The following is a 12,797-nucleotide window of genomic DNA, read 5'->3' as shown; positions in this document are numbered from 1 at the left end:
GGGATTGGTGCTAGTAGGTTGCTAGTAGTGTTGATTACTCCTTGTAGTTGATGCTAGTTGGTTTATTTGGTGGAAGATCATATGTTCAGATCCTATATGCATATTATTACCCCTCTGATTATGAACATGAATATGCTTTGTGAGTAATTACGTTCGTTCCCGAGGACAAGGGAGAAGTCTTGTTATGAGTAGTCATGTGAATTTGGTATTCGTTTGATATTTTGATAAGATGTATGTTGTCTAGCCTCTAGTGGTGTTATGTGAACATCGACTACATAACACTTCACCATTATTTGCGCCTAGAGGAAGGCATTGGGAAGTAATAAGTAGATGATGGGTTGCTAGAGTGACAGAAGCTTAAACCCTAGTTTATGCGTTGCTTCGTAAGGGGCTGATTTGGATCTATATGTTTCATGCTATGGTTAGGTTTACCTTAATACTTTTGTTGTAGTTGCAGATGCTTGCAATAGAGGTTAATCATAAGTGGGATGCTTGTTCAAGTAAGAACAGCACCCAAGCACCGGTCCACCCACATATCAAATTATCAAAGTATCGAACGTGAATCATATGAACATGATGAAAACTAGCTTGACGATATTCCCATGTGTCCTCGGGAGCACTTTTCCTATTATAAGAGTTTGTTCCGGCTTGTCCTTTGCTACAAAAGGATTGGGCCACCTTGCTGCACTTTATTTACTTTTGTTACTTGTTGCTCGTTACAACCTATCTTATCACGAAACTATCTGTTACCACTTATTTCAGTACTTGCAGAGAATACCTTGCTGAAAACCGCTTATCATTTCCTTCTGCTCCTCATTGCACTACAAGAAACTTGGTAATCCATGACGGATTACTGCTGACATTCCTGGAATCCATCACAGATTATGACGGCTTTTCTTGCCCCGTCATGAATACCGTCACTGATTAGTAACCCGTGGTTGGGCCTAAAAACAGCAGGCCCTTCATGACGGACGTTGGGCTGTCATCACGGAAACTGTCATGAATCGACCAAGCGGGCTCAGTCAGGCCAATCACTTTTTTTAATATACACCATCCAGACCGTCACCGATTGTGCTCCGGCTGATGTGGCGTGTCTGCCCCTTCTTTGGCCCACATGTCGGTCGGACCATAGGTTTTGCCCAAAAAAATAAAAGTGTGATTATACGTGGGTGCCATTGTATGCCCCACATGACAGGGTATTTTGGATTATGTTGCTTCCTTTAACAAAAAACTGTTGAGACTTAGGTATTTCTTTTCCCCGAATCTTACATCCCCCAGATCCCATCGGCCGGCGCAGCCGCCACCGCCAGTGCCGCCACCGACTGCCCGGGCGAGGGTGGTTAGATTCGGCGGGGTGGTCCGTCTCGGCGCCATCTTCACGACGCCGTCGGCCTCTCGCATTGCTGCCGTGCGCCCTTGCTGCACCGACGAGGCAGCCTCCGCCCGCCATTGCCGCGCCGACGAGGCAGCCTCCGCCCGCCATTGCCGTGCCCACGAGGCAACCGCCGCCCACCATTGCCTCACAGATGAGCCAGTCGCTGCCCGCAGTTGCTGCACTGGAAACTCCCTCGTTCTTTCCCAACATCAACCTCAGCCAGGAGCGAATGGTATGCCTCCAGCAGAAATCATCTCTCTCCTTCAGAATTTGTTGACTAAATACTGTGCTTTTCAATTTTCCCCTTCTGAATTTGGGGTGAACCTCTTCCCTTTAGGTTTAATGGTGTGTTATTTGAGGTAGTTAGATTACCCAATTAATGAATGTGTTGATGGATGCAGATACATATTCAGAAAATACCATCTCAGTGTAGTTAGCATTTGAGATTTTAGTTCCATTTTTCTTGTTTTCATGACACCATAGATGTGACACGTGAACCATGTACATTATGTTTTTCAGGGTGCATTCATCCACATACATATTGAGTTGGCATCAATCGATGCATTGTCTTATTCACATACTAGTAGTCGTAGATTTTGTAGGCAAGCTCATACTAGTAAATGTGTGCTACAGATTTGTATTGATTTGTAGACCTCTTTAATGTCGAATAATCAGTGAAATATTTTGTCAAGTGGTGTATGTTCCTTTGTCACGACGAAAGAAAAAAAATCTTTTGATGAACTGTGTTCACTATAGTGCGAAGCAGTATAGTTTTAAATCTGAACATATTTTAGTTTGGTATACTGTACATGTTAATTTGATGACCGGGGTAAACCTTTGATTGAATTGGTTCTTTTTCTGCAATGCAGATGGATAGACGTTGGATTCATGGTACATTGTTTTCCCGTGAGTACACTGAAGGTGTCAAAGAATTTATGAACTTCATTCAAGAGAAATTCAGCGAGGATGATAAAATACTTTGCCCATGTAGAGAATGCCTTAATCATAAGTACCAGCATCAGACCGTTGTGAACACGCACATATTGATGTATGGCATGGAAAGTACATATACTCGTTGGATATATCATGGAGAAGACTTTGATGTAGATGTTATTGAACATCCTATTGATGTGCATGACACCGAGGATGGTGACAACGGCGCTGACCGATTTGAAGAGATGTTTGAAGACCTACGCACAGCAGTAGAACAAGCTCAGAGTGAAACTGAAAATCAAGATGCTAACAATGGTGGAAACCCTTCTGAGAATGAGTCTTTTTTGAAGGATGTGATGAAGGAGGCAAGATGGCAGCTTTATCATGGTTGTACCAAGTTTTCAAGGTTCTCCTTTGTGGTAAAACTTCTTCACTTGAAGTCATACCATAGGATCCCGAATAGTGCATTTACTGAAATTTTGAAGCTATTAGCTGAAGCATTCCCTGAACCCAATACGCTCCCAAAATCGTATAAGGAAGCAAAGAACCTTCTAAAGGAATTAGGCCTTGGGTATGAGTCTATACATGTGTGCTTCAATAATTGCATTCTGTTCAGAAAGCAATATGCCAATCATGACAATTGCCCAGTTTGTGGCCTATCAAGGTGGAAAGACCCTGCTAGAAAGAAGATTCCACAGAAAGTGTTGAGGCATTTTCCATTGGTGCCTAGGCTAAAGAGGATGTTTCTTTCCAAAAAAGGCGCAGAAGAAGCACAATGGCATGAGCTAAAGAGGCAGCCCAATGAGAAGGAACTGAGTCATCCAAAAGACGGTGATGCGTGGAAAGATTTCGATGAAAAATTTCCAGAATTTGCAAAAGATGCCAGAAACTTTAGGCTTGGCATTGCCACTGATGGGTTCAATCCTTTTGGAAATTTTAACACAACCTATAGTATGTGGCCTGTATTTGTTATACCATACAACCTTCCACCTTGGGCATGCATGGATCAGTCAAATTTTATGATGGCTCTGCTGATTCCAGGTCCCAAATCACCTGGCAAGCACTTCGATGTCTTTCTACAACCACTTGTGGAAGAATTACTTGAGCTCTGGGAGGGTGTACGTACATATGATGCTCTTAGTGGAAAAATGTTTGATCTTCATGCTGCAGTTCTATGGTGCATTCACGATTACCCAGCTCTGAGCACTCTTTCAGGGCGTACCACAAGAGGCTATTTTGCATGTATTCATTGTGACAAACACCCACTTTCTTACAGCCTAAGGAGTAAAATTGGGTATATTGGTCACTATCGTTTCCTTCCAAGGGGTCATCGTTTGCGGAGAAACAATGAATTTGTTGGTCTTCATGAAAGCAATGATGAGCCAGGTAAATTCTCTAAGAAAGAGTTGCAAGCAGAATTGGAGAAGGTTAGACCTGGGAGACAACAAGAAAGTAGAAAAAGGAAGCGTTCTGACTTGGGCAGCAAGAAGGATCATGTGCCAATTTGGGGCCGGCGAGTTTGTTTGTGGGATTTGAAGTATTGGGCAAAGTTGAAGCTGAGACACAATCTTGATGTCATGCATATTGAGAGAAACATTTGTGAAAACCTCGTTGGGACAATTCTGAATCTGGAGGGTAAGACAAAGGACACACTTAATGCTAGGATTGATCTCAAAGATTTGAATATTAAAGAGGAGTTGCAATTGAGGAAGGAGGGAGACTCATATGTGATGCCTCGGGCCCGATATACCTTGTCCAAAGAACAAGTTGTTGCATTTTGTCAATTTTTACGAGAGTTAAAATTTCCAGATGGGTTTGCTTCCAACATCTCAAGATGCACAAGTGCTGATGGAACCAAGGTACAAGGCCTGAAAACACATGATTGTCACATTCTTCTGCAGAGAATCTTACCTGCTGGCATGAGAGGATTTTTGGACAGTGATATATATGAAGCAATAGCTGAGTTAGGCAAGTTTTTCAGAGAACTATGCAGCAAAACTCTTAATAGGGATGTCTTGGCCGAAATGAAGAAGGAAATCCCTGTAATTTTGTGCAAGCTTGAGAAAATTTTCCCGCCTGCATTCTTTGATGTGATGGTGCACCTTGCCGTACATTTACCTGAAGAGGCATTGCTTCGAGGTCCCGTACAATATGGGTGGATGTACCCAGTTGAAAGAAGGCTATATACTTTAAAGCGCTATGTGAGGAATAGGGCGTGACCAGAAGGTTCGATTGCTGAGGCATATATTGCAGATGAATGCCTGACATTTTGCTCCAGGTACATGGATGATGTTGAAACAATATTTAATCGGAAACCAAGAAATATAGGTTATTCAGATGAACAAGCCTATGGTGTTGACGTTTTTGGGCATGGAGTTAATTTTACTTCAGGATATGACTATGAATATGTGCATGAGCAAAAAGATTTTGACCAGATGGTGTGGTATGTGTTGAACAATTGTGATCAAGCTAAGAAATATATCGAGTACGTTGTCACTTTTGAAACTTGTGCTTGTTGCATTCTGTTGTACATATGTGATCTCGAGACTAATTTGTTTTATTTTACAGTATGTTCAGAGATGAGTTAAAGAGAAAACGGTTGCCGGACAGTGATAAAGAGCTTCAACAAAAATTTTAGACATGGTTCAGGAACTATGTTAGTTTTCATTCACATCTAGTTATAATTTTTGGTTGTCAAATTTCACTGCAGATTCTAATGTATGTGTTTGTGTGCTGTTGCAGATGATGAGGCTGCGAGATGAGGTTGGCGAAGAGGTAGATGAAGATCTATTTTCCTTGGCATGTTGTCTTGATCGGAGAGTCCGGAAATTCTCATCGTGCATAGTGAATGGGATTAGATTTAGCACTGTTGCTCGTGATAGCAACAAGAGGACGCAGAACAGTGGAGTCATGACCGAAGGTGAACATGACCATAAGGTCATAGATTTTTATGGAACCTTGAAAGAGATCATTCAGTTAGATTATAACTTGAAAGATAAGTCAGTTGTTTTGTTTAAATATGACTGGTTTAAACTTGATGGAAAGAAGACTGAACTTAAAAATGATGGTTTTTTCAAAAGCATACATGTTGGAAGTTTGTGGTACAAGGACGATTCTTTGATTCTGGCTACTCAGGCTAGTAAGGTCTTTTATTTGCCGGACACGAAGTATGGGAAAAATTGGCAAGTTGTGCAAACATTCGACCATAGGCATCTGTTCAATATTAGTGAAACTGAGGGTGTACCTTTTAGTGGTCCTGCATATCAAGAGGAGGAGTGTTGTGCAGAGGAGGATAGGAGAACATCAGTTTCTGACCATACATTTGAGAAGCCTTTGCATAGAGATGATGAGCAAGGCATTACTTTTGAAGCTGATGTCGTTGCTCGTTTGATAAAAGAAAAATCCACAAAAGTGTATGAAGGTGGCTACGAAGATGAAGAAGATGACACAGGTTTGGAGTATTGCAGTGAAGACGAAGGAGGTTCCACAATGGATGTCGACAGCGATGACGAGTAGATGTTTTAGTGTAGAAGGTACTATCTTCATTCTTGTTGCATATTTTTTTCCTTTGCTACTGCAATATCCTGTTGCTGTTTACACACTACATGCTTGTTCAGTATAGTACATGGGAGACTGAGGTGTTTATGCACTACAAGTTTGTTCAGTTCAGTACATCGTCTCTTTTTGCATATGTACAGTTTGAATGCACTTCTAAATTTGAAATATTCGACAGGCGTTGCTGACAAGGCTGAGAAGGAGATGCTGAAAAAAGGTTGTGCTGCAAGCTTAAGTTGGTCTGTACAGTGCTTTTGGCTCCTGTCATCTACAATGGTAGTATCTGGAGTTTTATTTTGTTTGCCTTGATACGGCAATGACCGGTGATTCTTCTTGTGATCCGTAACAGAGTTGTATCTGGAGTTATATTTTGTTTGCCTTGATAGGCCAATGACCGCTGATCCTTATTGTGACCCGTATCAGAGTTGTATTTGGAGTTATATTTTGTTTGCCTTGATTGGCCAATGACCGCTGATCCTTGTTATGATCCGTATCAGAGTTATAGTCTGTCAGTGTGTTAACGAAGTCACCGTGGTTGTAATCCTTCTTGTATGCCTGACAATATATTATCTCTGTACTAGCTGTTGTGAGGATGGCATTTGTGTGCTGTCATTGGCTATTCAGGTACACAAATTATTTCTGAAATTCATATGGCTCATGTATGTTCATAATATGGCCTAAAATCAAGTTTGTTGTATCTAGTTTAGATGCCATCTTCCAAAACTCAGATGGAGATGGCCGAATTAGCAAGTTGTTCGTTTCGATGATACAAAGGCTTTTTCACGTCGAGGTGCGTTTGTAAGCAAGTTTGTTGGAGTTGGTAGTCCCCACGCTCATAATTTAAAAAACCAAACTGATAATCGAACCGGTGAGGCCGCTGGTCCGGTTCGTTTTTTAAACTATGTCATCTTTTCCCCTATGGTTTGTAAAAAAGTAGGTGCATATGTCTTGCTCATTCTAGTAATTATTTCCTAATAATAGTGCATAATTAAATATATGTCTTACTAATTACAGCAACAAATAATAAACTTGTGTTATATGCTCTAGAATGTTCTAAATTTGGCTCGGCGGCAAAAAGCGCGCGCACGCACGTTACAGTTTTCGCTCCAGCCGCGCGACCGCGCCAAGAAAAAAATAACGCAATGCGAATTGACGCTATTGCCTAGCAATGTTCCCCAAAATTACACATATGCATTCATCCACCAGTACCAGATGAAGGGCCTATTAGTAATTTGACACACACAAATGCCTAACCCCCACCGCACGACCAGCCAAAATCCCTCCCTCCCCCCGTATCGCCAAATCCCCTCCATCCTATTCCCCTTCCTCTTCCGCCGCCGGCCACAGCTTCACCTCCTCCACCGCCGAGCCCATCTTCCGTTCCTCGTCCACCTCCACCGCAGAGCACGGATCCCCTCCCTCCCCTTGCTCTTCCACTGCCGGTCAAGACCCCCTCTCCCCCACCATCCGCCTCCACCAAACCCTAGTGTAAGCAGCCGCCGCCACCGCCACCACACCGCGCCACTCCCAAGCACGACTCCCCTTGCTCTTCTGCCTCCACCGCCGGTCGCTACCCCACCTCAACTGCCGGTCCAGAACCCCCTCCCCCTCCTCTCCGCTCCACCAAACCCTAGAACAAGCCGTCGCTGTGACCATACTGCGCCGCTTCAAGGACCTCTGCACCACACTGATGGGGAAGAAGACTGCAGCGAAGAAACACCGAGGACCCAAGACAGCAGGCATAATCTTCTTAACCCACCCCACGCCTGCCTATTTGCTATTCATGCATATGTATGTCTATTGGGTGTGTGGTAAAAGCTGTTTTCTTGTGTTTGATTTAAGTTGCTAGTGTTTCTGGTCCATTAGAGTTCTTGCCATACCTATGAAAAAAGGGTCTTGTGCTGTCAAGTGTAGATTTGGGTCACATATTGTTACAAACTTGATCACAAAATAGTATTTTGTTATTAACTACAGATTATACACATAGTAATTCGTGCTCATGTGTTCACTCATCTTAGAACCACCGCTGCATCCTTTGGAGGAGTCGCGCATCAGAACATGCATAAGGAACAATTCAAGGCTGCAAGCACTCGGAATTCCTGCACTATCGACATTGTTTGCAGCCAAAACTGTCATTTCACCTGAAAAAAGTAAACCCAAGCATAGTAGTGATGATTCTGAAGCTGAGTACCATCCTAACGAGGACAATACCAGTGAAGGAGAGTCATCCGATGATAGTTTAGTAGATGAAATAGAAGCACTGCGGTCCACACCTGCTGCTAGCTCAAACTCTAAGGTGCTAATTTCCTTAATCTAGTCATTCATTGCTTAGATATGTTGCTTGTTTGCCGTTGCAGCATAATTTTGTTACTATTTGTTGATTAAACCATGTTTTCATATCTGTCAGGACTGTAAGAAGACTAGTCAGAAAACTAGTAAGAAAAGATCTGCTGCCATGCCCCCTGGTGGAGTCAAGCCTCGACCTCCTAAGAGAGTTCATGCGGACCTCCCAACTAATCCACGAGTCACAAGGTCGAAGCAAGCTCTATCACAAGATGCTGATGGAGGTATTCAAAGTGAGGAAATGTTTGATCCTAAACAGCAGACACCAAGTGTCATCCATAAGCCAACTGCTTCCATGGCTTGTGTCCGCCAAGCTGAAGAAACTGTTCCCAACTTTGATGACCATGGTGTTGAAGGCAAGTTCCTTACTATTATTATCATATCATGTTCATGATTTTTTCTTTTGAATTAGTAGCCTAGGCTATTAGCTCCATGATGAACATACTCTCACTAGATGCTTTTTTCAAAAAAGGTGATGATCCTGGACATTGTGATGATGACAACTGGATTGCCAATGGAGCTGATCTCATTGCCCATCGTGATGACGAAAATGAGATGGCCAACGAAACTGGTGGTAGTGCCCAGCCAAATCAGCAAACCCAACCTAACAATAACTCTGAAGGCTTGTTATAACCTGAATCTTTCTAGCATCTATTAGAGTTAAACTTCTTGTTCAATCTATTGTTCTATGCATCTTCCTGTCTTAATTTATACCATATGTGTGCATGATTTTTTTATGAGTCATTCCAGTGTTGCGGGATGATGATATTCTCAAGGACAACTCCATTGCTCATTTCTTAATATCACAGTATTTAAATAAGGACAATTTAGTTAACCTGTGCCTTCTTGAAATCTGCTCGAACCTTGTCTTCCGTTCCAGTTAACCTGTGCATTTGTAACAGTCAGAAACACACCAACATGATAGATAATGCAATATTCCATTTAGTTGTTGTTGCCATATGGTTACTAGTATATTGTCTTGACTTTTTTTGTGAGCTTGCTTCCTGTTGTTATAGTTACACATTTTGAAACGATTTCCTCCATTTATTAGTACACTTCTATACGTGTAATTGCAGTTTAATTGTATCCGTTCTTGATTTTACCTTCTTTTCAGGTCCACAATCCTATGAGGAGCCAAGGGAAAGGTGGGAAAAGGTCTGGAAAGGATCACTCGACGCCGGCAGGGCAAACTGCCGCTTGTCATTCCAGAAGGGAAGTTAAGGCCGGAGGCACCTCTTCTTGCTGCAAAGTTCGCAACTGAATGCAACGTCACAGTTAGACACCATATGCCCGTGTTTAAGCGCTGGAAGGATTACAAGGACCCAGATGGACATGTCCGAGATGGGATCTTCAGGAACTTTGTAGGAAAACTTGGTGTAAGTACAAAGTCCAGGCCTTCCTCCCTCAAATGGCTATCAAACTGTCAATTTTGTGCTATTTTTTCAATTTTGTGCAATCATGATACTTACACATGTTTTTTCATCGGACTAGAACAAGTTTCAGATGGATGTTGATGTTGTGCCAGTTAGGAAGGCTTGTACTGAAATGCTGAAACATGCGACTCGCCAACAACGATACATGATCAAGAAAGATTATTTTGACCCTCACCCACTCCATTTGGTGACGAGAACGTCTCCTGTGCCCTCGATGACCGATGAGCAGTGGAATGAGCTAGTGGAAAGCTGGAAGGATCCCAAAAAGATGGTATGTTTCTTGATGTATTTGGTGTAATCGAGATCAAGTTAAGTTTCACCAAACCACTGGCTCGCGCAGCTACCCTGTGCACTGTGATAATCTGGTAAGTCAAACATGTGGCTCTGGATGTGCATTGTCATGAGAAATATTCTTGACCATAGGTTAATGTAAACTCTTGCATCCATGTAGTAACTTTGTATGATGCTCCCTTGCCTTCATATTTGTTGTTTCCAGGGAGACAAATACAAAGATAAAGAACCCACTGCATTGGATTTGTTCAAGGAGTGCCATTACAGCAAGAAAAAGAAAAGCTACACCGATGTTGTCCAAGCTGCAATTGTAAGTCAGCTTCAAAAGACTACCAACCATCAATTTTTACCTTTTTGCATACTAGAACTAATATTGTTTGAGTTACTCCACCAGATTGAAAATTGATAATCAAATGTCAGTGCATCTTAATTGAAAATGTTAACATGTTCACTTAACTATCTTGTAATAGCCTGTCCTATATGATTGTACCCTTTTTATTTTCATACAACTGATAAGTTTTGATGCGACTGAAAAACATCAGTTTTGATTTAGTATATGGCTAGATGAAATGACTTTAATAAAAGCGCATAATCACTTTGACATGTGACCTATCAGCCACCTAAAATTACAGAATTTTTTATTAATCTATTATTTGGCTTTATATATTGTAGTTTTGGCCATCCCCGGTGTCTTATATTTTTAGTGTGTATATATATATTTTATTGATTGACTTCCAGAAATAATTTGATTTGAATATTAGTCACTTCTAGTTAATTCAGGAAATAGTCCACTTTGTTGTAGATGATAGTATATATGAATAATTTGAATCACCTCCGCACAGAAAAAAGATTAATCTGACTGTTATCACAAGTGTCTAGTTGTAAAGGATGCATGATAGCTTTCCTTACAAAGACGTTGCATGTAAGCTTGCTGATGTTGTCTTCTCTACTTGTGCTTAAGCCGTATTATAACCATGTTTGTTGCTTGCATTGCTAGACCGAGATGGAAAACAAGGCCTCTCAGCCTACAGAAGATGGACAAGAATCAAACTCTCCGACCAAGGCTGTAGCTGAAGTGCTTGCTAACCACACTAAGAAGCCAAGGTTTCTTCAGCATGTGGGGATCCAGCATGTCCATGGGAGATCTAGCGATAGCAACTGTCAAGCAGAATTGGCAAAGAGGGGCAATGTCGAGCTTCGGGCTCTTGTTGACACCTTGACCAAGCAGTTGAAGGAGTCCAAAGAAGCAAGGACCAGGCAAGACGAGGAGCACAGGAAGAGAGATGAGAAGAATAGGAAGAAGCAAGCTGAGATGGATGCAAAACTAGACTTTTTGCTAAGTCAGTTGCAAGCAAGATCAACTCAAGGGTAAGTTGTTTGTCCAAGATCAGCCGTCGTCTCTACTTCATACATGGAAGCTGTGTGAATGTGATATACTGCTAGAACCTACCTTCTTATTTTGTAATGATTTTGCTGTGCAAACTGCACACTGTTGGATGCAAACTGGTTGCATTTTGCTGCTCCATTGTTCTTGGATTTGGAGATGCAAGGTCAATGTTACTGTGATTTGGGATGTTGTTCCTCTTTTCTGTATTTGTGATGGATCTGGAGATGTAAGCTCTTAGGCTTGGAAACCGATTCTGTGTAGAGACAAAGAAGGGTTGGGTTGGGTAGAGTAAACACAAATGGGCCGAATAAAGTGGCCTCGAAACACACTTTCTGGCTAAAAAACACATGTGCCGCATAATTTTAATGGGCTGATGTGCATATTGAACACGTGCAAATGGGCCAACGAGAGTGTGAATGATTATGGACCAACCCAAAACAAACAGGCCAACCAGCTGCAGTAAAATGGGCCCATAGGCTTGGATGTACAAAAATAAATGGGCCAGACCACACTGGGCCGAATGCCGTCGGCTGACATGGCGCCACGTCAGCTCCACGCTGGCGCCACATCAGCTCCATGCTGGCGCCACATCAGCTCCATGCTGGCGCCACATCAGCTCCACGCTGGCGCCACGTTAGATTGCGGGAGATGCCACATGGGACTCATCTTTCTACACGTCATGTAAATCCATGACGGAATAGTCCGTCACAGCGGACCGGGCCTTGGGCGGGCCGGGGGTCAGATCGGTGACGGCAACAGACCGTCACAATTCATGACGGAAATGAAAATCCGTCAAGGATGGGCGGGTGGGAAAATTATGACGTGATATACATGACGGATTTCAGGACCGTCACGCCCGGCCATCCTTGATAGTATTTTGCATGTTTGTGATGGACAGTTACTGTCACAGATTAACGACTTTCTTGTAGTGTTGGGTTCGACAATCTTACTTATCGAAAGGACTACGATAGATCCCCTATACTTGTGGGTCATCACCATCCGGCCGCCGCTCTCTGCCGCCGCGCCGCCACCAATCTTCCCCGCGCCGCCGCGCTAGCCCGCCACCGCGAGCGCGCCTCGACGCCGCCACTGTGACACCGCACCGCGCCGCCCCACCTCGGCCGCCACATCTCGCCGCCCGGCTGCGCCCTCGCCTCCGCTCGTACCGGATCCGGCGAGATCCTGCCGGATCCGCCGCTCCTCCCTCGCCGGCGATCTTCCCCGGCGAACTCCCTCCATTTCCAGTGAGCTTCGGATCAACGTCGGTTTGCGTGTCCAGAACCACCCTGTAATTTGTATGCCCTGTTCGTCATGTCACATCTCCGTGCTCGTTGATTCAAATCATGCATATGATTTGTCGAAATGTTTGTCTCATTGAGCTCGTCATGCCAGTAGCATTTCCATGCGTGTTACTATCTATAATGATGCCATTTTCATTGATGAAATAGTGCTATAAAATATTAACTGCTGGTACTTATCA

The 12,797-nt window shown here is 43.1% G+C and overlaps 1 pseudogene; it reads left to right on the top strand.

Annotated features, from left to right (window-relative positions):
- The first annotated feature begins 7,862 nt into the window (after positions 1-7,862).
- On the top strand, positions 7,863-11,302 carry LOC119283751 (annotated as a pseudogene).
- Positions 11,303-12,797: the final 1,495 nt, after the last annotated feature.

Source organism: Triticum dicoccoides, chromosome 4A (genome assembly GCF_002162155.2).
Source record: "Triticum dicoccoides isolate Atlit2015 ecotype Zavitan chromosome 4A, WEW_v2.0, whole genome shotgun sequence".
NCBI classification, from domain to species: domain Eukaryota; kingdom Viridiplantae; phylum Streptophyta; class Magnoliopsida; order Poales; family Poaceae; genus Triticum; species Triticum dicoccoides.
Note: the sequence above shows the minus strand (reverse complement) of the source record. Positions and strands in the feature narration are given on the sequence as shown.